At 44.9% G+C, this 27,309-nt stretch overlaps 1 long non-coding RNA gene across 1 annotated transcript in view; it reads left to right on the forward strand.

Moving 5' to 3' along the window:
- LOC309650938 overlaps positions 1-27,014 on the forward strand; it is a 176,184-nt gene extending 149,170 nt beyond the window's left edge. The window contains exon 3 of the long non-coding RNA XR_014257838.1: positions 22,635-27,014. This is a non-coding gene — a long non-coding RNA (uncharacterized lncRNA). The remainder of the gene's footprint in view (positions 1-22,634) is intronic.
- Positions 27,015-27,309: the final 295 nt, after the last annotated feature.

The following is a 27,309-nucleotide window of genomic DNA, read 5'->3' on the forward strand; positions in this document are numbered from 1 at the left end:
TAGCACACCTGCCATCGGGTCGTCTCCCAGTCTAGATATTTAACACCTGGTGTGGCTTCGGTACTCACCCATTGGAATGGACATTGGCCATGTTCCTTGAGCAGAAAACTAAGGGCCCACTGTGGGATCATGGTAAGGTCAAGGCCCCAAAGAACAGCAAGTAGCAGGTGGGGTTCAGGGCAGCAGCTAATTTACCAACTGGTATGGAAGCATTTACGTATTTCAGGTATTCATATGCTCCTACCAGCGCATACTGTTGGATTATCGGGATTGATACTGAGTGATCAAGATGGTGGAACAGTAGGACACGAAGCTCACCTCCTCCCACAAATACATCAAAAGTACATCTACATGTGGCGTGATTCTCACAGAACATCTACTGAATGCTGGCAGGAGACCTCAGACTTCGGCAAAGGGATTGATACTTATTTGGGGGAACACCGTTACAGAAACATTATGTTTTAAATTACAAACTCTGAAAACTAACAGCTCCTTGGGAGAAGAAGGAAAGTAGGTAGGAGGTCAGCTCATGTAAGTCATGGTTAAGAGTTGGGATTTGAATTTGTGCATGATAGGAAGCCACTGGATAATTAGGATCTGAATTATGTTTGAAGAATTTCACTCTGGCTGACATGTGGGAGACATAAGTAGGACATGGAGGCCAGTTGGGTTTTTTTGTTTTATTATATATTTTTTGAGATCAGGTAAGCGGTGATTCGGTGAGGTTATTGGGGCCCAGAAAGCTTGCATGGCGGGTTCCAATTCATGCTGTACAAGCTCGGTCCCAGTTTCCACGGGTCTCGACGCCTTGGTCAGTGTTGGCTGCGTGTAAGTTTAGTGAATGTGGTGCATTCTCGCGGAAGACCTGCTACTTCCCCAAGCCTTACTTCTTCTGTCCTCTCACAGTTGTCCCTTCGAACTGGGAAAATTTTAACATTGGCTGATCGGTCACAAAATTGAAAGGGCGTGTAAATACCATGGTGCTTAAGAGAATAAACCCAGGTCTCATATCATTCAGGCTCCAAAGTAACGCTTTCATCTATTTTTAAGAAAACTGTGAGTCATCGATGAGAAGATTTTAAAACAAAGTGTGGATGGAGCCACCCAGAGGAAACAGAGAATGGGGATGAAACAGTTTTTCTTCCAAAAGGCATGCAGATCAGACAGGCAAATGGCAGCTCCTGAGTTTACACGGGTTGCAGCTAGGTTGTGAAATCTGCTACACCAGGAGGTCCATCCTCTCGTTGTGTAAGGTTCGGCAGTTACCACAACGTGCTGAATTGTGATATTTACCTTGCTCTAGGTATGCGCCTTTTATCTGTTAATGCCTAACACCCGAGGGGATTTGTTGCGTGTTATGGGCCCTCCATAGTCACGTGTCACACAGTGACTGCCCGTAAGCCACCTGTACCCCTCAGGTTGGTTTGGCCTGCAAAGTGTTTCAGAAATGTTGGCTAAGCCGTTGTGTTCATTTTCTAGCACCATCTGACAAACTACTGTACACGTAGGCGCTTAAGGCAAAGCAGGCGTGTCACCTCACGGTGCCCAGGGCTCAGGGGTCCGGTGTACCTTAGCGGGGTCCTCTGCCTACAGTCTCGCCAGCCTGCAGCCACGGAGTCGGCCAGTCATCCAGAGGCTTCAGTGGGGAGGAAGCCGTTTCCAAGCTCATTCAGGCTGCTGGCAGAGGTCCTTTCTGTACGACCTAGAGCCCAGCTTCCTGAGCTCCTGGCTCCATGGGCGTCTCCAGCATGGCTCCAGTGGGCTCCCTCGTTAAGCCCACAAGGAGCGTCTCATCTCAGAGAGAGAGCAGTCCATGTTCCAGGGCTCTTCACCCGATTAAACCAGGCCCACCCTCATCACCCACTTGTCAGTTAACTCAAAATCAACTGGTTTGGGACTTGGATTACATCTGAAAAATAGCATCACCTTTGTTCTACTCTACTGGGTAGAAGTGAGTCACGGGTTCCATCCACAGGCACGGAGGGGAATCACACAAAGCCGTGAACACAAGGCAGCGGGAATTGTGGAGGTTTACCAGCGGGGTCAGCTGCCCACATCTACACGTTGGCAGAAGTGGACATAAGAATCTAGATTTTTGGTTTCTTTTGAAAAAAAAAAATCAAACTATCTAGTAACACTGGAGCCACACTCCCACCTGGCAACAGCCAGCAGGAGTGGACAGTTCACAGCCGCTTTCACTCAGACATGCCTGCCTGAGATTCTCTGGTTCTGTTTTCTACCCCTGTCTGTTTTCTTTTTTCTTTTTTTTTTTTTAATTAATTAATTTATTTATTTATTTTTGGCTGTGTTGGGTCTTCGTTTCTGCGCGAGGGCTTTCTCTAGTTGTGGCAAGCGGGGGCCACTCTTCATCGCGGTGCGCGGGCCTCTCACTATCGCGGCCTCTCTTGTTGAGGAGCACAGGCTCCAGACGCGCAGGCTCAGTAATTGTGACTCACGGGCCTAGTTGCTCCGCGGCATGTGGGATCTTCCCAGAGCAGGGCTCGAACCTGTGTCCCCTGCATTGGCAGGCAGATTCTCAACCACTGCGCCACCAGGGAAGCCCCCTGTCTGTTTTCTTTACTCACCTGTGCTACCTGCTTCACCCTGTGACCACTGATGGTTACCGGTCCCACGGTAAACCTTCGCTACAGTTATTTCAGCATAACTCTTTTATTTATATTTGTGTTGCTTCTGCCTGTGTTTTTGGGAAGTCATAATAGTATTCCAGATGAAAGAGATATTGGAGATTACTTAACTTCTTTTACAGAAAAGGGGTAAAAAATGTCTAAAAAGGCTCTTTGGGAGGGCAAAAATGAAGAAGGTAAAAAAGACTAAGAAACACTGTTTTAGCAGGAGAAGAACAGACTGGCTTCGTGATTTGCTGGGCCCAGCGCGAGACGAAAACATGGGGCCCCTGTTCAAAGAGTATGAGGAATTTTGAGATAGTGGCCATGGAGCATTAAGCCAGGGACGGCGCCCTGCCCAGCAGGGGACCTGGTACAGCGACCCAGCTCACGTGCTGTGGAAGCCAGCCCTGGACGGGAGCGTCTGGTGGCAGCTCCTGTGACTGTTCTGAGAGCTGTCACAGGAGATCTCACGCTTTTTCATCCCCTGCGCCCAGTGCCACATAATCAGGGTGACAGCAATCCGTAGACCGGGGGAGGTTTGCTGAGTGGAGCCTGTGCTTCATAACGAGAAGCAAGCTCTGCTAACGTCTGGCCAAAAAAAAAAAAAGAAAATGAAAGAGGTAGAGAAACTCAATGAGTGTGTCAGTAGTTTTGATTCCTCCATTCCGTCTATTAATTTGGCTTCATTGTTATCCTTCCCTAAAACATGCAAGTTTTTTTTTCTGAAATTTCATTTCCGATCCTTTGAGATGAATGTGGGTAAAGTGAGGGAAAAAGATAATTTCTGGAGGGAAATGAAGAAATCAGCTTCCTCCGTATCTGCCTCTGGCCCCCCGCCCCCGAGCTTCTGGGCTGCCTGAGCTGGGGATTTGGGAGAGGAAATGACCCCAGGGTGCTCCAGGGCTGACGCAGAGGCCCGGTCCACACGGCCCAGTGGTGCGGATGGTGAACTCAATGCCTTCCCCTCTCATGCCAGCTCCCAAAATAACCCAGTGGGAACAGCCCAGCCGCTTCTCCCTCAAGGCCTGCAAATCAAAGCCCCGATTAGGTCCAAGGCTGGGAAACATGGCTGCAGAGCTGCTCGGGGCACTCCAATGCCAAGGGCGTGGAAGCCTTCCTGCTCCCCCTGGGCTTGGGATGGAACACGAGGCCAGCTTCACTCCAGGCACCTCAACCCTCTCTCCGTGTCCTTGAACTTGCTGGGGAGCAGCGGCGGCCGGCCGGGATTCCGTAAGTCCAGCAACGAGCACGGTCCAACCAACACATGCAAGACGTCCAACCAAGGAAAGCCCGGCCTGTGCTGGGGATGCCTCGCTCCCGGGGAAAGTGACTCCCACCGGCCCTGCCCGACGCTCATTGAAATCAGGCCACGGAAGAAGCTGCTTCTGCGTTTCTGATGGGGCAATAGAGCAGCCACTAGTATCACTGTGGATGTCACCTTACAGGTTGGATTAAAGGAATATGAAGTAGTCTTTGCCCCAGAACTAGAGACTTTTTATTTGGATGGCAGAGAGGGGACGAGATAGAGCAGAATGGGGAGGGGAAGTGCTGAAGTGAGACAGCCCGATGGCCGATCTGGCCTCCACCTGTGTTTATAAATACAATTTTATTGAGACTTTATTTATGCTGCGTGTTCATTTACGCATTCTCTAAGGCTGCTCTCATGCTACCGTGGCAGAGCTGAGTATTTGAGACAGAGACTGTGTGGCCTGCGAAGCCTGAAATACTAACCTGCCTGGCTCTTTACAGGGAAAGCACGCCAACACCCGCCCTGTGGTCGCGACCGCGTGTGCAGCGCCCGCCGTGCTTGTGTAGGTCACGTGGAGGTCTCGGTGGTAGTAGTTCAGAGTGGTCACCGTTCTCCCCGCTTGACGGATGGGGGGAGAGAGGTGAGGTGGCTGGGCCCACGCGGCTCATAAACGACAGGGCCGGCTGTGAACCCACATCTGTCTGGTTCCGTGGACTTCTTTCTAGCGCCCTGCGCTGCCCTGTGGCTAACTTCCCATCGGCGTGTCGGTTTGAATCGCTGGTAGAAAAGTCAAGCATCTTCCAGGGCCGAGCAGGTAGGATCTGAAGGGCGCAGATTTCAGGAAGAGGGAGTGGTGTGTGTGTGGCCGAGCTGGAGAGGACCAACCCGGCCTCAAGGCACTCAGACATGACTTGTTTTTCTAAAGCTTCGAGGGCCAAGCAAAACATGGCAGCGAGCCTTATTAGGCCAGCGGGTCCCTGGTTTGTGACCTTTGGACAGAGCCTCCGTCAGGTTGGGCAAGAAGAATCATGATACGCTCAGAATGGAAACCAGAGAGGCTGTTTGTCTCTCCCTCTGCTCCGGTTCACTTCCTTGGGAACATCCCAGACGGCTCTACAGAGAATTATGGGCCTGTAGGCCAGGCGGGCCTGCTTTTCCATCCTGACTCTGTCAGCACATTGACGTCTATGAGCTTCAGATCTCTTTTCTTTAAAACGGGGAGGGACATCCCTGGTGGTCCGGCGGTTAAGACTCCGCGCTTCCAGCGCAGGGGGCGGGCGCAGGTTCGATCCCTGGTCGGGGAGCTGAGGTCCCGCATGCCGCGCGGTGCGGCCAAAACCCAACCAACCAACCAGCCAACCCTGGGATTTATTTACTTCACGTGTATTGCTGCGTGGCACGTGCCAGGCCCTGTGTGAGCCTCGGCCTACCCCAGGGCACCGCAGCTGCTTGCTTTCCTGGGCTCAGTCCCCTCTTTCTTACCCCCGTGCAGACGCACCCTGCTGGCTCTGTAAGTCAGTAGCCATTCAGGAGCTGCTGACCTGCCGCCTGTATCAGGACACCTCGTCCAAGCCGCCGCCCTTGCTTTCCCGTGCTATGCCAGTAGCCTCCTGAACACTCTCTTGGGGCCTTAGAGTCCCGTCTCAACCCAGAGACTCGGGGGAGGCTGTTAATACCTAAGTCAGATCATGACGTTCTCCGTGGTTTCTCGTCTTAGAGTAGAAGCCAGAGTTCTCACAGCGACGCTCGAGCTGCCCGTGGTCTCCCTGCCACCTTCTCCCGTAGCCCTGTGACTCCACCCTGTACCCTGGCCTGCTGACCTTCCTTTGGCCACAGCCGCCCCCCCCCCTTCCTCAAGCACATGGGGTGAGCTCCTGCCCCAGGACCTTGGCACCTGTTTCTTCTGCCTGGAACGCAGGTGACTGCCTCCTTCCTTCATGTCCTGCTGCATCTTCTCAGGCAAGGCCGTCCCTGAGCACGGAACCCAAACGACAGCCCGCCCTCCACCGCTCTTCTTCCCTCCTTATCTTTCTGCCTCGGATTTATCGTCACCGCATCTTATATAATGGACTTACTTGCATCGTTTATTGGTCACAGTTGCCTCTCTAGCATGAAGTCCTCTACCCACAGTACAAATGCAGCACTTGTGAGTTCCTTTTCTTCTTTCTTCCCCCTTTCTCGTCAGAAATAAACTTTCCTTATTCCCACAATTGTATTTACTCTGGTACGATTAAAGCAGGGTTATTTAGATTTCGAAGATCTGTGGCCATCGACGGGAAGTTAGCTCCCGACTGGAAGCCAGTGATTATGGCGGTGGGTCCTCCGGGTCACAGCCTCAGCTCACGGCATCCCTGGGACTCCTTAGAAAGTCGAATTCTTGGTCCCCAGCCCAAATGGGCTGAGTCAGAAATCCTGGGGAAGGACCCAACGGTGATTAGACAAGCCTATGAGATGACTGTGATGTGAGAGCAAATTTGAGCCACTGCTGTGCTAGGATTGGTTTATAAAACAGTTACGGGACAAAAAGGCAGAATGAGGTCATGGAAACCCCTGTGGGATGAGATTCGGGACACTTCTGCCACTGGGGGATCCTGGAGGCATCACTTCTCAGGCCCGGAGCTTGGGTTCCCTGGCTTCTGGGTCAGGACATGATGGTGTCTTTGGATATCCAGTGAGTCTGTTTTGACCTTGCTGCTTTCTTCTGACTGTAGGACCATCTCCCAACAACTTACATGTCAATGCCACCTCCTTTACTTTATGTTCCTAGATCCCAAAGACATGTGGCTCTGATTTGGATGCCCCTTGTCTCCACACATTTCATTCCCAGCAAAAAAAAAAAGTACCCAATATCTGTTTTATTTATTTATATATTATATACATGTGATACTATGTGAACATTTTTTAATACATTATAAATCACACACAGAATGGAAACGCAAGCTGAGATCAATAACAAAATAGCGGTTCTAACATTTTTTTCCCACACCCCTTAAAGATCAACTTCCCCAGCACACAGGTGGATTCACTGCACAGAAACCACTTGTCTGGAGAACTCAAGGCTGACTTCTCCCCAGCTCTGTCCTAAACAGTGACCTTTTTCCGGCAAAGTACTCATATTCTTTTGACAGTTGAGCTTAGTTACTAAAAACCACTGCTCAGGTAAATTCGTAGGAAACCAACGTCCTCCTTTTATCGAGCACTTACTACCCGTCAACCACAGTGCCAGATGCTTTTCAGATTCGTACGTCTCATTTATTATTTACATGAAGTGGGGATAATTGTTGCATTTCACAGGTGGGGAAACTGAAACACAGCCTGGTGAAGTGACCTGCTCACGTTGACTCTGAGGGAAAGAAGTGGAGCTAGGACACCAGAAGAAGAAGTTCCTGCTACAAGATGCAGATGGATATTTGCCCTTAAAGAGTAGTTGTTTAGCACAGTGGAAGTGTATTACTTTCTAGTTGTAGATTTCCAATGAGATTTTTGGTGAGGCGCTGACAGCGCCATCCAATGAATAAACCTGAATTGTTTCTATTCTACAGAGAAATAGGGCTGACATTGAGGTTGCGGCGAGCGGGGGCCACTCTTCATCGCAGTGCGCGGGCCTCTCACTATCATGGCCTCTCTTGTTGCGGAGCACAGGCTCCAGACGCACAGGCTCAGTAGTTGTGGCTCACGGGCCCAGTTGCTCCGCGGCATGTGGGATCTTCCCAGACCAGGGCTCGAACCCGTGTCCCCTGCATTGGCAGGCAGATTCTCAACCACTGCGCCACCAGGGAAGCCCCGGGGGTATGGTTTTCTATGTGGGCTCTGGCCTGCCTCCGCGGCACTGCCCCACCTAGCTGGTTGACGGGATGGATTTTCAGTGGAGAGTCAGACCCCGTGCTTCAGAACGGACACAGGTAATTAGTACCACGATGGTAGCTGGAAAGAGAGAGATGCGTCTGGAAACAGCCTCAAAGTGTTCACATCACATTGAACACTGTCACCGATGTCCCTTACGGAGCAGCTGCCGAGCTGAAAGCATGCTTGCTTTTCATCATAACTGATTTTCTCCACCGTGAGCGGGTCCCCGAGCTTGCATGCACTTTATCAGACACACATGCAGTTGACATACGATATGGAAACGCTCTCATCCGCGTCTGTTTATTTGCTGCATCAACTGACAGAATGTGGTTGCTTTTGAAGTCTCCGAGGGGCTGAAAAAAAAATCTCGGAAATCTGACTTTATGAAGTTAGGTTTTCCACCACCACGACGTATCTTCATGTTAGGTTTGTTTACAAGGAGTTGCTGTTTCCACTTGCTAGAGCAGCTCTTAAACATTAAAAAAAAAAAAAAAAGTTGTTTTTTCCAACCGCTAAGTGGATCTAAACATGAAGTGTTTCTACAGTTGGTGTTGCAGCTCCTGGGCTGCTGTGAACTTCTGCTGGGATGAGATGGAAGGTTTCTCCTTCCACTCGGCCACCCGTCATGTGGGAGCGTAATATTTGGAAGAATTTTTTTTAAATGGCTCATTGTGCGATATTTATAATTCATTCACATCAGCGCGGGACACTGTTGACACAAAGCTCCGTTGTGCTGTTGGCTGCTCCCTCGCTGCCCCATCCCTCCAAGCCCGGCTCCAGGCCTGATAAAGTGGCTCCTACAGAGCACGGCACACAGGGCCGCCCCCTCCAAGGGGAAGGGCAGGCACAGGAGAAGCGGAGGGATGCTTCCACGGGTCTGCTCGAAAGGAGAAAAGATCGGACACGGTCTCCCAGCCTCAGAACTGAAGCACCTGGAAAGTTAGATGGCTCTCCCCTCTCCCCCTGAAGGGAGAAAACATGAAGTGCGCTGCGGTTCTGTATGAAAATGTACGTTTCACACTTTCTTAGGATTGCTGTTACCAGATAGTCTCAAAGACTTGCTCACATTTTCTTCCCTCCAAACCAGCTCCAGACCATGAATCAGGAATCCCAGGAAGCATCCTGAATAAAGGGACCTTTGCAGAACGGAACCCCCCTCTCCCTTAGGCTAAATACCTTCTGTTGGACTCTGTTATTTCAGTGACCGGTAAGGATGGATCCCCAGGGAGCAAGAAAAATTTTCTATCACTTCCTGCCTGTCCCTGCCCTGCACCACACACACATATACACACACACACGCACACACACACGCACACACACACACGCTCACCTACAGTCATAAATACTCTTCCCTTTTGTCAGCTTTCAGCCATACTCTTTCCCAAATTCACAGCCAGCTCCTGCTGGCAAAAGTACAGTGAGAAATAGTCCCATATCACTGTCAACGAAAAAGAAATTTCCTCAAAATTCCATTGCTGTTCTGTCTTGAGTTTTAAATTCTGCTTAGCTCTGGGCATTTAGGAGAGAGAGAGAGAGAGAGAAAGAGAGAGAGAGGGAGGATAAATGAATCAATGACTATGAATATTTCCTGTTGGATTCTCTGAAATCAAGGTTAGTATTCCAGCAGTAGAGACAGAATAAAGTAAAAATTAAGCTGTGTGTCTATACCATAAGATTAACCTGGATTTTCATGACTTCTTTTCCTCCCCGACCTTTTAAAAAGCTGGTGACAAAGCAATGAGAAAAAAAAACCAAGTGCAGGGCAGATGCTATCAGGTGTTTTGATTGTTGGAATGTCACCTTGCCAGTAAGATACCAGCCCCACAGGCATGTGGTTTTCTGGCTCAGCTGAACCGTGACTTAGAAATGGAGAAACAGAAGTCCATGGATTTCTGAGCCCCTGCGAACCCACCTTCCTCCCCAGCATGCTATTGCCAGCGTATTCCTTGTTCAGCCTTCATCCCACGAGGGATATAAATTTAGAAAAGAAACCTGTAGGTAATTAACAGTCTAGCGTGTCTGTCATTCCTTTGATAAAATGTGTTGGGTGTGGTTTCTCGACATGCAGTTGATAAAATGCACTGGTGGTGTTCCATTTCATTTGACTTTCCATTAGTTTTTTTTTTTTTTTTTTTTTTTTCCCCCAACGAGAACGTCTTAATGGCCAGCTTCTGTTTTCAATCATGGGGGCCATTTCTATGGATTTATTTATTTATTTATTTATTTTACATTTTCCAATAAGAAACATATTCTGATCCTTTAAAGGTTGGGGGTAAAGTATGAAAGGGTGGGTGATACTCAGAAGAGGAGCTTCTCTGCTGGCTTAAATTAGCAAGTGTATATGCGTCTGGGTGGGCGGGCACGTGTGCACGTGAGGGCCTTTCTGAGGTCTTCACTGAGTCCCGACTCAGGGACAGAGGTCCTGCCACATGCCTTATTTCTTCAGTGTCTTCACAGCTTTAATAACTTACGCCTGGGGCAAGAGCACCTCACTTCATTTATCTATTTGGCTCCAATTTCATACTAGTTAAAAACGCAGAAAATGCTGGGGGCCTTTGAACATGGAATTGCAACTTGCATAACCAAATAAGTCTGTGTGATTAGGTTTTATATAGGACGGAGCTGGCGAGCATGCAGATGGAAGGAGCGCGGGAGTGATTTCCAGCTCACAGCTTTGAAAAGCTGAGTCATCTGGATAAATCACCCAGCTTTTTAACTCACAGAAGCCTCAGCAAGTAAATATGTGCAATGGCCACTCTCTGTGAAGAGTCGCCAGAGAGAAGGCTGTTCTCACAGCCCCTGTTTGCTCTCCAAAGGAGCCCACGCAGGCAGCCTCGGCCGGCTGGGGCAGGAGGACAGGGCTGCAGGTGTACGTTACTGTGCCGGTGTACCTGGATTTGAACTTGAGATGCTGTCCCGGCTCTGCATCGTCTTCCTCACTTTCCTCCTGTCCAATAAGGATCCAGAACTTTGGCCTGCGTCTCATGCGCGCTGGCCAGTTTTTAGATTTCTCAGCTTTAGGCTTTTGACTGTCATCCATGAGCTGTCTCCCTAAGTTCTGGTTCTTGGTTGCCTCTTGAGCCTTGCATACCATTTAAGGCCGGTTGCCTGAGTGGTGGGTTTAGTGCCCCATCTGTGATACCTGTCCTGTGGGCTGCTGTAGCCCTGTGTGATACGCCTCTTGGTCTGCCCTCTCCCAGGCTCTCCACACCCTGTGAGAATCCCGTTCCTTCACTCGGAGACATTTACACACGCAGAAGGGAACTGGCTTATACTGAAAGGCAAATCTCACTTTCATCAGTCTTGAAACTGGAACCAGAGCTCTGGTCTGTTCCTCTTGAGCCGTTACTTCGATTAGAGACTCACATTTACGTGTGGCATCTTGGTCCACAGTTGCTGCCACTGTGGTCTGGGTCACAGACCTCCACTCGCAGCTGCTGACACTGGGCACATGGTCCTGGGAGGCAGACCCCTTGAGCTGCTCACTCGACAGCTGTCGCTACCACCCCTGCTTCTTGTTTGCAAACAGCACCCTGTATTTTACTGCCACCCAGGTGGTGAGCCAAGCCCCAGGGGGTGAGTCATCGTTTTGTCAGCCAATCAGAGTCATCTGAATCCTTTTTGCCCCCTGTTTATTTTCTAAGCCTCCCTTGCAGCCTTACAGCCATGGGGTTTGTTATCATATAAGGGAAAATCTGCTGGGAGTATTTAGAAAGTGCTTCGCTGGCAGTAAGAGCAGATTTGTGTGGGGACCTTGCTCGTACGAAAGGATGTGGAGAGGACCCAAGTGCCACGATATGGAAGTGGATTCCAGAGCCCAGCTGCCTGGTCTGAATTCTGGCATCCACTGCCAGCTCTCTTGCTGCTAGCTAAGTTAATTTGTCTCTTCGTGCCTCAGTTTTCCCATCTATGAAATGGGAGTGATAGTAATAGCATCTATTTAATAAGGTTGTTAAGAGAATTAAATTAATAGTTATTAAGTACTTATAATAGTGCCTGGTACACAGTCAAGTTCTGGAAGTTAAACATATGAACACAGGCATTTTTCAAGGTGAATTCGATTTAATAAACACTAAACATAGCATTTTTCTTCCATGAAACTGACAATGATAAAAAATGAACAATGAGGTTCAGCATTGGCTAGGCTGTGAGGAGATGGCTACTCTCCTTCCGTGCTTTGGAGTGGATAAATTATATACCTTCTGAACCGGAAATTTCTTTTCCAGAAATAAGGATGGACAAGGAGACTAGTAACAGTAACGATGCATCTTCTTGACATGAAAAATGTTCAGGGTTCGTGAGGAAATCAGGTAACAGAATATCTTTGATACAACCGCAACATTTATAAAAGAAATTTGCATTCAGTGTATAAAAGTGCATCGAAAATATCAGGGGAAAGAGATAGCAAGTATTGGAGAACTAGATGATTTAAAACATTTTCCTTTTTGTTTACTTAAATTTTCTAACTTTTCTACAATAGTCTTGGGCCGCTGGTGTAAGAAACAAAGTTCCTGTATTATGATTCCATTTTTGTAAAACAAATACAGTGGCCTCTAGCAGTAAACAACAAAACCTAGATATTTGTGCATATAAAACTATCTGGAAAGACATGCACCAAGATGTGAGTAATTGGCATCTCTGCATTAATGGAATTACAGTTTATTTTATTTTGTTTTCATTTTTAATATTTATACTTCCAGATTTTACTGCAATCATTATGTAACATTTTGGTGTTTGCAAAATGAAAAAAGAGCTAAGCAGCATGTCCTTTTTGTCCTAATGGTCCTACTGATTTGGTTCCTCTGTAGATGGCCAAGTTGGAAAATTCTATATGTGCCAGATATTTGAGCTAATAAGGATTCTGCGAGAACTCTCCTTCCCCCTTACCCCCCAAGCCCACACGTTAGTCTGGAGATATTTATATTTTCTGCCCAGTACCTTTCCCAAGTCATTCTGTGTTGCTGATATTTTGTTAGATTAATAGTTCCCAAATGACGTGAATATGCTAATTTTATGGCAGACCTCCAGAAAGGGCTTTTTACAAATAAAAATGGCTATGATGAATTACGTTTCTTGAGATCCTGATGATTCTATTTAGAGGTTTCTGTAGGTGCTTAGGCCTTTATGAAAGGTGCCTTCAGATTACTCTAAAATCCTTGCACTCTATGTCTCTTTCCTGCCTTGAGAACAGAGTCAGGGTTAATCTGGGGGTAGGGACTTTTGCCCTGTCTTGCGGTTTGTGAATTCCTTGGCCCACCTGTGAATGTAAAGCATTCTCTTCTGATTCAAGTTCATCTGTCAGTCCAGGAAAATGCTTTTCCTTTTCAGAGGACCTGGATTGATTGGTTGGAAGTATAATTTAGTTCCTGTGTTTGTACTGGATCAGAGATCAGAGAGCCGTTTCAGACTGCGCTGGCTGGCGGGCTTTATTTTAGTGGTGAAGTTCAGAAGTGCAGCAATAGACAGGAAAATCAGAGCTGCTTATACAGTCTCTTTTCTGTCTTTTCCTGAAGTGTTTTAAAGAGGAAGACTGGTTCCCCCAAACTTCTAGAGTTGGCAGTAGTACTGTGGCGTGCTGTCAATTCTTATTTGTTTCCCGATTCTTCTGTCAGTTGGAAGAGAAAAGACAGCTGGTGGGAGGGAGTGTAAGTGGAAAGGATCTTCCTCTGGGTATCGACTTTGGAGCAGACACAGCTCTATACCTCGTACATGTATTATCTCACTCAACCCTCTTATTTTTCAGAAAAAAAAAATGTCGTTAGAGACACGCCGATAAGCGGCAGAAGTGGGTTCAAATGCCACAGCTGCCTTCTTTGAACTGGGGGTGTTTGCACAGCGCCGTGTGTAGAAATGAGCCTGTGGCTTCCGGGATCTAGGTGAATCATTCACCACCTCCGACTTTTCAGCATCCTGTCTGTAGATCAAGGATGACATGATGATGAGGAGGAGGGGGAATTGTGATGGGGATGATGCTTCTTACCACAGTGTTACCATGGTGACTGCAAGGTTTACTGTGAGTGGAACCTGCAGGCATTGGATTGCTAGTGTGCTACCCCTTCTCTCCTTCCTCCTGGCCGCAGTTGCCCCGGGGAGGAGCAGAGTGTCCGCGTCAGCTGCATATTTCTGTGCAAACTGACATGAGAAAATGCGCTTCTCATTCCATCCCAATGGATGTTATGATCTGTGCATCCCCCAGGGCCAAGCACAGATACAACTGTAAGTTTACATCTTTATCCACAAACTTCATCATGACTCTGGTGACTGTGAAACACATCCTGATGACAGTGGCACTGAGAACCCTTGCCAGATTCTGAAAGTATTTGCTTAAAACAGCTGCCGTCCAAGTGGCCCTTGGATCTGTCGGTTCAGAGAGCCCCTGACCGGCAATCCACATCATAACCAGACCAGGATCAAGAGGAAAGACACGGTTTGGTCGCAGCGCAAAGTCCCAGGCAGCAGAGGAAATCGTCCTCTTCCTGAAGCGGCTTCGTTTCCCTCTTCCTCTTCTTCATTTCTCGGTGGTACGTGGAGACTGAGGTTTAGAGCAGTGGAGCAGCTTTACCGGGCATGCGCCAATGCTTTTATTATTATTTTTCCGTTGTTATTTGTTGGTCTTATATGCTATATGTCTAAAACTCTATAAGACCCTTCTGAGTCTTCTGAAGTCTTTTCTAGAGAATTGGCTTGGGATGGGGAGAGGGGTGAGGGCTGGGTATTCAGAGAGGAAGGGGGAAGCAGGTGGGCATGGAATCAGATGGGCAGCGTCGTTTGCACTCATCTCTGTAGTCACTTTTTTTTTTTTTTAAAGATTTTTGGATGTAGACCGTTTTTTAAAGTCTTTATTGAATTTGTTACAATATTGCTTCTGTTTTATGTTTTGGTTTTGTGGCCCGGAGGCATGTGGGATCTTAGCTCCCCGACCAGGGATCGAACCCGCACCCCCTACACTAGAAGGGGAAGTCTTTACCACTGGACCTCCAGGAAAGTCCCTCCTTGGTCACTTTTAAAACCACCTTTACTGCACATAGATGCCCAGAGTGGGTGGCAGGTGTGTAAGGAAAGGACGGAGAGAAGTAAATGCTCACTTATTATACTGTTGCTCTGGTGCCAGGTACAATGTTAGATGCTTCCCTTTGCTTTACATCATCTACTTTTTCACTATCACATGTAAGTTGGATACTTTATCTATTTTTACTGGAAATAGGTTCAGAGACAAAATGATTTGCCCAAACTCCAACTGTATCAAAGGCAGAGCCCTGATTAGTATCTTTGTCTCTCAGTCCAAAGCTCAGGTTAGAACAAATGAAAACAAATAAAATTCGTAGAGCAATGTACAGCTTCTTCAAAGGCTACGGGCATACCAACCCCAGAGATATTCACAAAACATGACTTAAAAAACAGCACATAAAACAAGTGCATTTGTAAAGTTATTTGAAAATAACTGGGGGAATGGACAGCTTGTATTATGATAGGTGGTCTCTTAAATTTTTACTTCTGTAAGTTCTTTTTTTTTAAATTATTTATTTTGGCTGTGCTGGGTCTTAGTCTCAGGCCCCCTGTATTGGGAGCACAGGGTCTTACCCACTGAGCCACCAGGGAAGTCCCTTACTTTTGTAAGTTCTTTGAACCATGTAGGGTAACTTGAAGTAATGTTTGAGTGCTGCCATGTTTTGTGGGCTGTCTTCGATCACTTCATAAGAGATATTTGAAAACGAATCATTTATATGCAAATTGTCGCTGCTGGGTTCTGGAGAATTGCTATATTTTCTTAGGTAGATTAAACTCCAGGAAATCATTCTAATAGAATTCACTTTCTTCAAAAATTCTTTCTTCTTAGATAACAGAAAAGTTAATGTAAGCCCAGCCTGTCTCAGTCAAATTATCACAAATTCCAAACAAGCCCGGTCTGAATTAATAAGATTTCATTGCAGTGCAGGATGGGTATATTTACACAAAGTGGAGACAGAATGAAGGAGCAATCAGAATCAGATGCAATTAAGATGAGAAATACCCTAAGTTAAAAACTCCTTTGATTTTTCACGGATAAAATGGAAATTCTGTCTTGTGACATTTGATACTTTGTCCTAATCTAAACAGGCTGCTAGTCTCTAAGAAGAGTAAGGATACATCAAGGTGATTTGAGTGTCTGCATTAAATTTCAGCTTCAGCGCAGGCTTTGGAATCACCCCGACTGAGGGGCCAGTCCAGGCTTTGCAAATTATGTACGGAGTTGAGTCAGTTGCTTTAATAAGCTCTTTAAGACTCTGTTTAACCCTTTTTTAAATTAGGAGGAGTATTGGAGAAATAGAGCAAATATATGTAGAGTTGGTTCACTTTCTGGTATAAAGTAATACACAAAAAGGTAGTTATTGTTACTATATTATTATTTTAGTGTTTTCCAAGTAGGCTTTTTTTTTTTCATTTTGTTTCATTGTGGTTAAGAACACATGTGATCTACCCACTTGCCAAAACTCTAAGTGTAGAATACAGCATTATTAGCTCTAGGTGCAGCATTGCACCGGTGATCTCTAGAACTTACTCATCTTGCATAATTGAAACGTTACGTCTGTTGATGAGCAACCCCGCGTTTCCCACCCTCCCCCCTGTTATCCAAGTAATTAAAAAATGCAATGTGATGAAGACTTAGCTCCATGGAACAATTTAAAATAATGATATGTTCTCATTCCCTGGGTACTTTGGGAGGGATATAACCAAATTCTGTTATTTTCTTCTTAAAATACCCAGGTAGGGGCAGGTGTGAGAAGATGGGAAGAGATGGATTTGGTTGGTCCATGGAAGGGCAGACGCACGCTGAGGCGATGAGGGAATGCCAATTCCATCGCTGTTACTCTTGGTAACAGCGATGGAATTGACGTGACTGAGACAAAGAGAAATCCTGAGAAGCTTCATGGCTCAGTTACATCTGCTCTAATGCTGGAAACAAAGGCCTTGCTGACAGAAAAAGACAGATCCACAGTACATTTTGGCTGTAGTACCAAAAACTGGACAAGGCCCTGGGCCATTCAATCACCAAAACTGATTCTCCTCTTGCCAAAGTGGAACAGTTTCCATGGGTTCTTGTTTGGTGCTTAACGGGGACGGTAAGTAAGTGCAGCTTTCTGCAAACCCCTCAGCAGCCCTGGATGCAATTTTCACTTCCCCACAAGCACTTGAGACCTTCCTCCCTGATGATCGTTTAACGCAGTAATACCACTGCATTAATAGGATATCCTTTTCTTTCATCTCCTCCTACCTCGTTTGGAAAGAAGTAATTTTGTACCAAAACAAAACAGAAAAACCACCAACAACCCAATGTAATTTTCCAGGTTCAGTCAAATATCAAAGTACAGTAGTAAATACATACAATATTTCTCACTGGCATCTTCAGAAATGTTGTGAAACATTTTCTTGGTTGTACTCTATTGTGGCTTGCAAAGGAAATTGGGTGGAAGAGCCAGGGAAAGAAATGCCCAACACATATGAAGGGATATCATTCAGAAGGGTACAGGCTATCTGTAGTTTATAATATTTCTTCCCGGTTGAGTTTCATGCCTCTGGCTGTTCTGTCTATCACGAAGTATTCCATTTCTGAAAGTAGAAAGCAAAGGAGGGAATATCTAAGCTATAAAATGTCCAGTTGCTTTCCAAACTTGTTACAATTTCCAACCACATCAAGAAGGTTGTCTGAAAAGACAATCAGCTTTTGCACTAACCAAATACATATACAATTATTTACTTTAAAAAAATTTTCTTGGGGAATGTATCATCAAAGGAATGTTCAGGGTTATTCTGAGGCTATTTGCCTCCAATCTTTTAAAAACTAGTTTTGTAGCTAGAGTATATTTGTCTTTTTTTTTTTTTTTCCTTTAAAAATTTTGTAAATCAAATAAGCCACAATTCAATTTATTTAGAAAAAAATACCAAGAGCTGGATATATTTTATCCATTTTCTGGGAATAAGATGCTGGTGACTTCCCAAAGAGCAACTTAAGGAGAAATAATCAAAACCTTACTTTTTCCCCCTAAAACTAGATGGGAGGAGGGTAAAACCTTGATGAGATATATTTCACTGAGATGTATCAATAATAGGTCTTTTGAAGGTTTGCTTGTTTATCTAGTCACTTTCATTTTCTAAGACATGAAGGATAAAGTTGGAGTTCTGCTTGCATCTTTCAGAACTTGGATTTCATAAAGAGATAGTAAAACATTGTCTTTTGGACCTCAGAATATTCAAAGGATTTTAAAGATGTCGTGGCTAACAGATTGCCAATCAATCAATATTTTTTGATGAGCTGAGTATAAATTTCAGTTGCATGAAATATTTCTAATTCTAAGAATAGTTATAAATGAAAGGGCTGGTGGTCTGTGTTTGGATTAAACACGTATTTCTGGTCTTCCATTTTATCTCCTCTGTTGGATTGTTAGCTGTACTTTATTTGCTTTAAAATTTTGTAGTTCCTTTTTTTTTCTTTTCCTTTTCCCTTTTCTTTCTTTTTTTCTTTCTCTTTGTCTTTTTTTCTCTCTCTTCCTCCCTTCCTTTCTCCCTCCCTCCCTCTCTCTCTCTTTCTTTCTTTCTTTTTTTTTCATGTTTGGTGTCAGAACCTCAATGTGCATAATTAATTAATCCTGATCTCTTATGAATTATTACCACTTCGCTGTATATTGCCATTTACCTCACTTCTGTGCATTGAACTACTGTCATCATTAATTTACTTCTTATTTACTTACTTAATTTACTTACTTATTTACTTAATGATTTTACTTTATTTACTATGGTATAAATCCCACAGTAGTATGCTACTATTTTTGCTTGATAACAGTCAATTTTCTTTGAAGGAAATGAAGAAAAAAATAAAATATCTTTTTAATATTTGTCCACATATTTACTGTTTCCAGCCCCCGATTTTCCACAGGTATCTTCCTCCTTGAGCCTGGAGAAACTCCTCTAAGTGTTTTTGTAGTTAGGTTGACTGGTGAGAAGTTTTCACAGGTTTTGTTTATGTGAGGATGACAGAGGGTTTTTTTTGTTTGTTTCGTTTTCTACTCTTTTATTCTCCAGCACTTTAAAATTGCTGTATCATGAATCTTCTGCCCAGCTTTGTATCTGATGAGAAGCAATGTCGTCATTTTATCAGTATTACCCTATATGTTTTGCATAGATTTTCCCCCAGTCTGTGCCTTGTCTTTTCGTTTTCTTAACAATGTCTTTCAAACAGCTGACTTAAAAAATTTTTAATGATGTCCCTTTACCAATTTGTTCAATTATACATCATGCTTTTGGTGTTGTATCTAAGAAATCTTTGCATAACCTAAGGTCGCAAAGATTTCTTTTTCCCCCTGTTTTCTTCCAGAGGTTGTATAGTTCTGTGTTTTACATTTAGGTCTAATGATTCATTTTGTGTTAAGCTCCTGAGTGTTTTAAAACAAAGATGTATGTGAGATTGCTGAGTCAAGCTAATGTTTTTTTCCCACTGTTTTGAGCTACCTTGGTGCATGGCGTGAAAGCCCCTGCAATGAACCTCACTCTCTACTTAGAACCTGTGATGTTCTTGGAAAAATTTCTCCCGAACTGCAGTTACAGCCAATATATGTGTCTGATCAGAAGATGTGTTCTCTCATGTTCTCTCATTTAGCTCAAAGGTTACAGAGATCTGAGTGAGCTGATTTTCATCATTTCACTCCAAGAATAATCTCACTCAGTTACCTGGTGAAGTTAGAATTTGAATACCCAGCAAAATTTAGTGGAGGGGGTGGCTTGGTTTTCTGTAAGAATTAAGGTATTTTGCATCTTCTCTTTGCTTTCAAAACAGTAAGGGAAGACTTAAAATAAAATGTCAGATAATTAAAAGTTTAACATGCATCCAGAAACCTCGAAAGAAAAATAGGTGCGCCCTTATAATTTCATAATTTACATTCCTCTGTGCTGAACCCAGCTAGTTCCCAAAGATGGGCCTGCCTGAACATCTTGAAGGTCAAAATAACCTAATCCAAGAGACACAGCTGAATTTTATATGAGCTCATTTTACCAAATGTGAAATCTGCTATCTCTTATGTAGAAATATGGAAATGCTAAAACGGGCCTCTCTGATGGTGACTTCAAGGCTGGAAAAAGCAAGGGGGGCTGGGGTGGGGAGGTGAGATTAGGCAGTTGCCGGCTGTAGCAGGCTGCATGCCTTCCAGAACTTGCCAGGATTCAAGACCATATGCAAGTCAGATGCCGGCAGGAAAGTCAGGGGGGACTGTGGTGTGTTACTAAAATAGCTGCTCAGCAAGAAACATTGTTTCACTACGTATTCTCACTCACATGTGCATTCATTCATATCCATTCAATATTCGCTGAGTACTTAGGTTCACGTTAGCCCTTGAAAAAAATAATCATGTACTACCTCTGTTTTCAAGGAGCTTTACAGACTCATCTGAACATTGATACTACATCCGAAAACAAGAAAAAGAAAGGAAGGAAGAAAGAAAGGAAGGAAGAAAGAAAGAAAGAAGCAAGTGGAATTCAAAAGTTGGGAATACAATATATGACCTCTCAAATGAGTCAAAGATTTTTTGAGTGAGAGAGTTCAAGTAGATATTAATGGAGAAGTGAGTATTTGAAGGGAACCCGAATGAGTGAATAAATGAATAATCTATCCAGAGCTGGTAGGATAATGTGTTCAAAGCCTCGAGGAGAGAGTGAATGAAAATATACAGGTAGGAGAGCCCAGAGAGTGTATGGGGAACCCTGAATTATTCAAATTTTGTTTTATCTAAGATTAAGAAGAAAACCGACAAAGAAGATGAAAAAAAAAATCTGAAAATGTCTATCTATTCTATTTATAATGTTCTGTGCTGCCTAATGGAATGTAAGTGGGCTAGCTCGTTTTCAAGCATTGACATTTTCTAAATATCCAGAAAGATTGTTTAATGGTGTGAGTGGCTTCATAAACACAGATTGGCTACAATGCAAAAATCAAAGTTTCATCAAAGGTCAACCAATTTGCATTAGAGAACACTTTGCATTGGACCTAGAATATTTAATTGGCAGCTCAGTTGGAATTAACCCTGTGACGGTTAATTCTATGTGTCAACTTCACTGGGCCACAGAGTGCTCAGATATTTGGTCCAATGTTATTTGGGGTGTTTTCTGGGAGGGTTTTTTTTTTTTTTTGGATGAGATTAACATTTACATTTGTGGATGAAGTAAAGCAGATTGCCCTCCTTATGTGGGTGTGTGGGTGGGCCTCATCCAATCAGGTGAAAGCCTGAATAGAAGAGCAGTCTGACCTTCCTCCAGGTGAGATAGAATTCTCTGCTTGGAGGCTTTCAAACTATAGCTCTCCCTGCCTGATGACCTTAGCACTGGGACGTCAGCTCTTCCTGGGTCTATCCTGGCTGACCTGGGACATCAGCTCTACAGATTTTGGACTCGCCAGCCTACATAACTGTGTGAGCCAATTCCTCGTCATTTCTTGTAATATATCTCTTTATATGTACAACACACATACATAGGATACATATATCCTATATATGTATGTTGGAATATATATTGTTAATTGGGCTTAGAGTACTTAGAGCATGTGTATGGGATGTGTACTGATGTGTATAAAGCACAATCCTGTGCCCATATAGGAATATATATATATATACACACACACACATACATTATACATATACCCTACCCATAGGGTCGTTCTGGAGAATCCTGACTAATACAAACTCTATAGGATTCCTGGTTAACCTATAGAAGCAAAAGTAGAATCTCCATGTGTCCCTTGGTATGAAGAATAGTGTTTAAGAATCCCTGCCATTCTTGCAATCCAGGTAGGAGCTCAGAACCCTACTCCCGCCAGCGATGACCATTTCTTAGCATCAGACACAACGACCTGCCAGAGCGGCTGCTGGCTTTCCCGGGGCTGAGGAATGAGCCTGGTCCACTCGCTCCCCCAGACCGTCTCCATCCCAAGGCCACATCGTTGGTCGTTAAAACGTTCACTGCCCTCGCACTGTGATTTTGTTTCCCTAAATAGGACCTAGTCATAAATACCTGCATGTAGCTCAGCTCTTAAAAATAGCTAAGTAGCATCCCGCAAACAGTACATACTTCCTGTTGAAGCATATGGTGAAACCTGCAGTGCACCAAGCCAAGGTGGGGAGAGCCACAGCGGATCCTGGAACCCCGCCACTTACGCCAGAGGAGCTGGCAAAAGAATGAGCGTAAAATGTAGTGTAGACCTGGTCAAGCCTTTAACTCCTCCAGGAAACCGAGCTTGAAGGGAGGAATTTGGGCTTTTATTTTTCCCTAGTGGGAAGATACTTAGAGATAATTCATACGATACCGGATGATTATGTGTAAAAAAATAATGTTTTTATTTTCCTTCTTTGAACTCCTAGCATTGCTTTTCTCTTTGGAACCCCCAATTCAGCTTTATTTTTCTAAGCACATTCATTCAACAAGCATTGAGCATCGCTTGCGTGCCTATACCGTATAAGGTCCTCTTTCATCACCTCTGAGTTCCTATTGATCTACGTCTTCTTTGCCATCTCCTCCTGCTGCTGGTCCAAACTACATCCTTCTGGTCACTTGACTATGATCTTACTCATCTCCTTTTCTTTTCTCTGGCTTGATGATTTGTCCCCTTTTCCCTCTCTGGTCCAAAGGAGCTTGACCTAATGTGGCAACTATTTCCTTTGCATAATGATGGGTTGGGGAGGAAGAGGTGGGTTAACTTTCCTGGCAGTCAGCAATTGGAAGAAGTTACCTCCACCAATGTCGGTTGGCCCTTCCCCTCAATCTGGATATTTCTTTAAGTATATGGCAACAGGGAAAGGTCTGTGCCTTTCCTGACTTTTTTTTTTTTTTTCAAGTAAATAAGTTAAGAAGGATTCTTAATGAATTCCTCAGATTTTTCTCCATTTGTCTTGCAGATTTGATGGAGAACACCTGCTTTTCTTGGTCATCTGCTAGAGAAAAATCTGTTTCTCTTGCTGTTGGACTTGCGGCTCATCAGAAGGTAGGAAAAGGAGATAATGTAATTTATTTAAGCACTCGTCTGACAGGCGTGGCTCAAGACATCATGAATGATATGTTTTTCATGAATAAAATACATTTTCATGCGCTCATTGAATCCCAGAAGCTGAACAACTCAGACGATGTTAGATACAGAAAAGCATTTCTAAATTAATCAGTGGTCCACACTTTTGCCAAAGTCTGGCAGTCGAGTCATTTTAGGACAGGGGTTGGCAAACTTCTGCTGTAAAGGGACAGACAGTAAATATTTTCTGCTTTGGTTGGCCATACAGGCTCTGTTGCAAATACTCGATTCTGCAGTCATGAAAGCAGACCTAGATGATGCACAGGGGTGGCTGTGTGCTAATAAAACTTTATTTGCAAGAACAGGTGGCTGGCTTGTTTTGGCCCAAAGCCTCCTGTTTTAGGGCAATAGGTTTAAAGTAATAAAATAAAAGCCATAGATAACCTATAGAAACATAATTCTCAAAGGAAGCAAAATAGAAGCAATGTGTATTAGAGAAACCTAGAATGAATGCTAAAAAGGCAGATTCGGGGCCCCATCGCAGACCTACAGTTTCTGAATCACTGGCAGGTAGGACCTGGAAGTCTGCATATTAGTCTACATCCCAGAAGATTGTTTTGCATAAACCTGACAACTGATACCTCTCTAGAGCCATAGATGTGTAAGTTAGCTCACCCAGGAAGTAGCCAACTTAGGAGGATGCAGATCAAACTGTAGCCAGGGTGGCACTTTCATCCTTTCTGTGTTGTGTTCTCTTTTCATTCCAGGTACAGTAAATTCACTGGTTAAGAGAGTAGGATTTTGAATCAAGTAAACAAACATGGCTTCAGATGCATGAAATGCCAGTTACTAATTGGGAGACTTTTGACACGCTGTTTTCTTTCGATTCCTTTGTTGGTGAAGTTGAGGTTATACCTCTGGTATTGGGCCAAAGTGAGGTACAAATGCATTAAGTGCTTAGCAGCCTTCCTGGATACTAGCGTCACTTTGAACAGGTGTTTTGATGCAGTCGTTACCTACTTCTGATTCTGTGGCTAACGGAGGCCCATTCGGTTCAGGCTCCTAGCAAAACCCTGCATTCGTGCCGGTGAGGGGGGCTCAGAGCTCCAGCCTCTGGCCCACAAAGCACCTCGGTGCAGTCAGAACCAGCAGCCTTCTCCTTCGTGCTCCAGTAGCAAGTCACTTGATTTCAACCCAGATCATAGAAGGAAACAAAGATGAGTAGTTTCAGGGCCTCTGAGGACTGGTCTGTTTACCCATTTTAGAACTAAATCCTTTACTTCTAAGAGAATATGGATAGAGTGAATCTTAAGAGTAATAATGACATTGGCCCAGTGTTCTGTGACAGATGTATCTTGCCTTCATCCTTAAGGCACCACGAAGTGGTCAAGACCACTTACGCTGCATCACTGGGGGGAAAGGGGAAGTCAGAGAATTTATGGGTTTTCTCAGCGTGCGCAGTTGGTAATATCAGAGCTGAGGTTTGCACACAGAACCGCCTATCTCAAACCCTCTCTCCGCCGTCATTTTCAGCACTTGCCGTCCGTCATAACCGACCCTGGAAGTTTGAAAACAATGCGACTGCTCCCTCCGTCCACCAGGATTCTGACTCAGTTGGTCTGGAGTGGGGCTCGGCATTTGCATTTCTCAAGGCTTCTCTCGTGTGTCAGGGTTGAACACTACTGCTCTTGGTACTAGTTTGTTATTTAAATCTGCATGTTTTCTTCTTGTAAGTGACCCCCTTTCCTTTTATGTGTCAACATTATTAACTACAATTATCTCTAAACATCTCTAATGCTAAGTTGAGAGCTAGCCAAATACTAGGATATTTAAAAACCTTGTCTTGACGTCAAGCGTGGAAGATCAAATACACTAACTTTGTGGTTGCTAGTAAGCGTTCCCAGTGTTTGTCTAGCTCCAAAAAAATCATTGTATTTGTTTTTTTGGCATCTAAAACCAGCCCATTCCACAAACCACGTTTGCTTCTGATCAAAGGCAATTTTAGGTCACTGGCTAAGTGGAACTGGTCCAGCTAGTTGTGTCCAATCTGGTGGTGTCATCCACTCTAAAGAAGGTGAACAAGATTAAGCCGTGTTAGGTGAGTTGATATTACTGAACTAGCTAGGGACCTGGCTCTGGTGAACTTTGATTTTTCTGTGCTCCTTGAGCCCGCAGACTCTCAGAGTGCATGGGCTGTAGAAGAGCCACCTAAGGAGCTGCGGGTGGGGAAACAGATGTGTGCCCTGCTGTGAAGTACTGGCGCCAGGTGCCAAGACCCCCTGCAGAAAGGGCCGTGGGAGAAAGGGTGTGGGACTTGGGTCTACATCAAGCTGGATTCGATTTTCCTTCGGTGTGACCTGTGGCATGTTGTCTACCTGCTGGAGGCTTTTTAAAAAATCTTAACCTGGAGAAAATAATACCTGCCTCTCAAGGTTGTGCATCTCAGTTGTGAAGACCACAAAGAAGCACATGACGAGAATTCAATAAGGAAGGTTACTCTTGATTATGCACATCAGGCTTTTTTATGGTGTGAGCTGGGTGTGTGTTACATAATTATTTACTGCCTTAGCAGTTGTGTTAAAAGAACTGATCTTTATTCCTTGAATTCCCTTGGCATCAACAATTCTGTTTTTGTCAACTAGGGAATACAAGTTTTGAGGAGGTCAAGAGGTGAACTGATGATATTTAGACCAAATACCTTAGTCTATCACATCTTGGATAGGTTTAGTTCAGAATTGGGGTTGATAGTATTCTATTTTAAAATGGGAATTCTGTATTTTTCACAATGTTGACATTTCTAGTTTCTTGTGCAGTCTTTTCCAGGTTTGTGGGGAAAGTATATCTTTCTTGTATTTTGATAGGCTTTTAAACCTATAATTTATTTATCATTAAGTGTGACAGAAAATGCAGCTAATGTTAATAGCAGTTTCATGTGGTTTTGAAGACTACCAAGAAATCCAGTGGTGGTGTGTACACCCTGTATTGATGATTGAGATTCCTTATTTTATATGAGCATTTATGTGTGTGGAATAACATACTGCAGTTCCTCATTAGGGGTGAAACTGGAACAAGCAAGGTGATTTGGGATCCGCTAAAGGGTCTGGATTTGAGTCTATTTAAAGCAGTTGTACTAATTTCTCCTGAGTGGATCTGAAGGGCCATGGAGCTTCATGGGTTACGGTTACTTGTGTGTGAGGCGACCAGAGCTCTAGGTGAGAATTTCTCAACCTGGACACAGTTGGCATTTGGGGTTGACATTTTGGGCTCGGTGTTAGCGGTGTTAGAGGAGGGCTGTGCTGTGCCCTGCAGGGTAGCGAGCGGCACCCCTGGTCTCTCCCCACTCGCTGCCAGGTGCGCCCCTTCCCAGTTGTCTCCAGACATGGCTCCATGGTTCCTGGGAGGTTCCCCACTGAGAACCACTATGAAAATGGAGGTGCTTCTCCATCGCTGGAGAAGATGTTTGGGCCTGGGGTAAGGTAGACCTTTTCCTGAATAAGTTCGTAACCAGCTGTGAGGGTTCAAGGACTGCTGAGTAGTTTTACATGGTTTTCAGAGGCTCTGTTAAAAGGGGGATCTGATTCAAGGTTAGAATCAGAAGTGAGAGAGGAGCTAAGTTTTAGAAAGTTGAGTGTTCTGGGGTGGGAGCCGTGTGTATCCGCGAGAGGCAGCAGTTCTGGGAGCGGGTCCTCGTCCGTGGTCTCAGTGGCCCGAAGGCTTCTCTGCTTCCTGGTCCCCCTGCATCTCTGTCGTGACTGAGCGGAGAAACTGACACTGGGCATTTTGCTGAAGTCACCAGGATGCACCCGCCAGGAAGGCACGGACTCTCCATTTCATATGAGTGGCTGGAAGAGGGCCCATCGTGAAGTAGCGTGCGATGAATTTTTTTTTTTAAGAAATGAATAGGCATACAAATAAATTACAGGGGAGATAAGTACGTCAAAGGATCTGGGAAAAGCTCTTGTTTTGCTACCAATTTGTGAAGCAAGTCACTTCATCTTCCTGAATATCCTGAGCTGAGAAATGGATAATTGTGTTAAGTGATCTTGGAGGATTCTTCCAGCTATGAAATTGCAGGGTTTTTGGCAAGGTCACAGACAGTGTTATATAATTGTTGCTATTAAAGTTCTTTGGAGCTTGAGCTGTGAGTGCTTGTGTGTTGGGCAACCTGGCCACACAAGTCAGGGTCTGTTCCACCAGAGGTGATCAGAAAACTTCGGGGCAGAGTTACCCAAAAGAACACCTGCTACAGGTGGAGTTAAAATGAGGAGCAGACAGGGGCTTCCCTGGTGGCGCAGTGGTTGAGAATCTGCCTGCCAATGCAGGGGACACGGGTTCGAGCCCTGGTCTGGGAAGATCCCACATGCCGCGGAGCAACTAGGCCCGTGAGCCACGATTACTGAGCCTGCGCGTCTGGAGCCTGTGCTCCGCAACAAGAGAGGCCGCGACAGTGAGAGGCCCATGCTCCGCGATGAGGAGTGGCCCCCACTTGCCACAACTAGAGAAGGCCCTCGCACAGAAACGAAGACCCAACACAGCCATAAATAAATAAATTAATTAATTAAAAAAAA

This window comes from Balaenoptera physalus, assembly GCF_965194825.1.
Source record: "Balaenoptera physalus genome assembly, chromosome: 20".
In the NCBI taxonomy this organism is placed as follows: Eukaryota; Metazoa; Chordata; class Mammalia; order Artiodactyla; family Balaenopteridae; genus Balaenoptera; species Balaenoptera physalus.